The sequence below is a fragment of the Brassica napus genome, chromosome C2, assembly GCF_020379485.1.
Source record: "Brassica napus cultivar Da-Ae chromosome C2, Da-Ae, whole genome shotgun sequence".
Lineage (NCBI taxonomy): Eukaryota > Viridiplantae > Streptophyta > Magnoliopsida > Brassicales > Brassicaceae > Brassica > Brassica napus.
The window spans coordinates 8102706-8106786 of record NC_063445.1 but is presented as its reverse complement, the minus strand read 5'-3'; positions in this window follow the sequence as shown (position 1 = coordinate 8106786).

Below are 4081 nucleotides of genomic sequence, written 5' to 3'. Positions count from 1 at the left end.
AAGAACGTGAGGATGAAAGAGTACATCAGTTTATTATGGGACTGGATGACTCGAGATTTGGTAATGTAGTGACAGCCATAATTTTTTGACATTTCTATTTTTGAGGGAAAACTTATTTTGGTGTGACTGAGATTTGGTAATTGATTATGACTTACATTTTAAGGATGTCAAACAGCTGCTCTGTTTTGGCGTGACTGAGATTTGGTAAGTAGGTGTATCAATTCCTAAAAGGAGTGATACACGAAATAGTTCCATGTTAGAACCTGTAGCAAACTTCCATTTATAAATAAATAGTAAAATCGACTTATATGCTACACTTACCAAGTTGCAATCTCCGTATATTTCTTGGTGTCTGGGGTGATAGCATGCTGATTTGCTGATATAACGAATTTGTATTACATGGAACAATCCGGTTTTCAATACCTTCAAACAGTCTGTAATATACTGATCGCAATGGAATGTCTCGATTTGTGAAGGAATTAGAGCAAAACTGAATTGCATTGCTGATAGTTTTCTTATCCTTTATGGTCTCTGGAGTGATATTGCTACCAGTTCGATCTCCATTTTTATGATATGTTTTTCGCTTCTTCATAATTCAACTTCCTAATACTGTATTCCGAAAAGCTGAAATGTATTTGATGAATAAGGAGGAGGAAGGAGTCGGCTAAAGACGTTTATGTTTTGGTGAAAAAATTGTAATTTGAATTTTTATTAACCTAAGAATTAGGACTATAGTTATTTTGAATAATATAAATATAGGAAGTAAATATATCAGCTAATATTCTGGAATCCAAATTTATATAATTGATATATCTTTCATAGAAATAATTATATAAACACGTCTAGCGTTGCTGTAGAGCTAAGAGTTAATTGCTTTTTAATTTTTAGATTCAAACATTTGTTGTGGTAAATCAAATGTTTGAATCTAAAAATTAAAAAGCAATTAACTCTTAGCTCTACAGCAACGCTAGACGTGTTTATATAATTATTTCTATGAAAGATATATCAATTATATAAATCTGGATTCCAGAATATTAGCTGATATATTTACTTCCTATATTTATATTATTCAAAATAACTATAGTCCTAATTCTTAGGTTAATAAAAATCCAAATTACAATTTTTTCACCAAAACATAAACGTCTTTAGCCGACTCCTTCCTCCTCCCTATTCATCAAATACATCTCAGCTTTTCTGAATACAGTATTAGGAAGTCTAATTATGAAGAAGCGAAAAACAGATCATCAAAATGGAGATCGAACTGATACCAATATCACTCCAGAGACCATAAAGGATAAGAAAACTATCAGCAATACAATTCAATTTTGCTCTAATTCCTTCACAAATCGAGACATTCCATTGCGATCAGTATATTACAGACTGTTTGAGGGTATTGAAAACCGGATTGTTCCATGTAATACAAATTCGTTATATCAGCAAATCAGACTGTTTGAGGGTATTGAAAAACCGGATTGTTCCATGTAATACAAATTCGTTATATCAGCAAATCAGCATGCTATCACCCCAGACACCAAGAAATATACGGAGATTGCAACTTGGTAAGTGTAGCATATAAGTTGATTTTACTATTTATTTATAAATAGAAGTTTGATACAGGTTCTAACATGCAACTATTTCGTGTATCACTCCTTTTAGGAATTGATACACCTACTTACCAAATCTCAGTCACGCCAAAACAGAGCAGCCGTTTGACATCCTTAAAATGTAAGTCATAATCAAAAGAATTTTAATACTAGATTGTTTGAGAAAACTATAGATTATCTGTTCTAGAGTTCTTGAATCATATATGAAAATAAAACTTCTTAATGGAACATTTTTGTTGCTCAAGTGACAAAAAAAAATAGGTGTTTGGCCGTGGAAGAATGAAATCATATTAGTAGTTTAACTACATTGTTTCGCTTCAGAAAGAAAGAATCAGCAAAAAGTTGTGACTTTATTGCATTGCTTGATGGAACGTTTGTTGGTTATGTTCTTATGTCTATATTTATGGACAGATCAGACTTGGCTGTTCGACCAATCGCTGACGAGGTATAACTTTCTGGTGAAACATATATAAAAACTTTTGAAAGCGTTTCATTAATCATAATAAACCCGACTTTCATATAATTTTCAAAATTAAAAAATTATTTGTTTTATATTTACAAAACTTAAGCATAATACATATTTCCTATTTTAAAATAGATTTTGTATGAAATGTAGTTAGGGTGTGTGTGTGTACTCCCAATAATATTTATTATCATAGTACTGATTACTCGTTTACTTGAAAAAAAAATTAAAACAAAAAGTTATATCTAAAATACTAATATATACTATTAGTATTATATACACTCACCGTATATAGTCCACGGCTGATATATGTAAATATAGAAACTAATACATTATATTATAGACTACCCGTATGATCTATTTTTATAGAGAAATCAATATATTAAACCAGTACTGTATTAAACATATCTCATTAGCTACGTAAATATTTAAATAAGATTATGCAAATGTTTTAGGCTTTAGCAATCCAAATATATGAACCTATGCTTTTCTATTTAGCTATTAAATATATAGACAATATGAACCGTTGTTTAACTTGGAAAAAAAAGAAAAGATAACTAATGATGTGTGAACAAAAAAAGTAATAATAACTGATGATGATATATAGTTTTAGATTGCTATGGAATGTTTAATGTAGAAATGAAAGTTTATATTAGTTGACATATATACTTGGCTATAATTAAGTAGAAATGAATGGTTGGTATTTTTGTTTTTCTGAGAAAGAATTACATTCTAAGACAGTTTTGAGTTATTTATAACAAAATATGACAGTTTCAGTTACTAAGGTACTTTTTCCTAACTTCATCACATTTCGTTTAGTTTTTCAAGTTAAAACAGAATTATATACTAATCAGTAGGACCTACTATCATCTCTCTCTTATCTTCTTCATTTTGAACACTTTTTTTTTTAATGATTGACTTTTATCTTCTTCTTTTTTTATCGTTTTGAAGTTTTCATCATTCTCTTTTTCAATTCTTTTTCAACAGATCATCGTGAGGTCCTTGGACGTCATGATACGCAGGAGTCGGGCAGCGTTATCAAGAATTTGGCATTCAGCCGTGGAGATTTAGAACAAAATGTTAAACAAATCAGAAACAAAAAAAAACAGTTTTTTTCAAACTTTTGAATGTAAAACCATGAATTATGATTGAAAATCTATCAGATCTGGACAAAATACATAAAAAAAGTGGAGAAATTCGTAAAGAATCGTGAAAAATAGGTGAGAGAGGCGGAGATTAGGGTTTCTGGTCGACAGTGACCAAGAAAGAAGACGAAGTTATTTTCGTAATTTTCCATCATTGATGAAAAAATCAAAATAAAAAGTTCGTGTGTACATTACTTTCAAACTGTACATGTATACACCTAATTTTATGTTATACATCAAAGGGATTGTGTACACAATTATCTCTTTTTGTAGGTTTTCTATCTCAATAACTAAGCATTTACGACTTCATGAACTCGCGATAACTTTAACACAATGTACATGTGATTTTTTTCCCTTCTTCCTATGTACACGCAGGGTCAAACATCTTTGGAATCTGACTGAACCCAAATATCATCCTTCGCATTTTGTTTAAGAGCTTCTGATTAGTGTGTGTGTTTTCATAGTAGCTTCATGGTAGGTCTTAGCTTGATTAATTTCTGGTTGTTTTACAAACGTACACTATCATATTTAGCGTACACATGTACACCTCTTTATTTAAAAGATGTCTGACCTTGCGTATACAAATCTGACTGAACCCAAATATTTTGGTATAGAGGTGCTTGTATGGTTATGGTACACACCCTTTTGTACATGTGGATATGTAAAGCGATGTACACATATATAGCACTAAAACATTATACATGTGGAAATTTTAAATGAGATTTGTACTTTTACTATCCTATAATCTTCTCATCTCCGCAACAACCAAATTAAAATAAATAACATCTCATCTATATAAGATTTGAGTAATATATGACATGATTCAAAATGTGTACCGTTTTTTGGCTTAAAGAGGTAAAATTATTCTT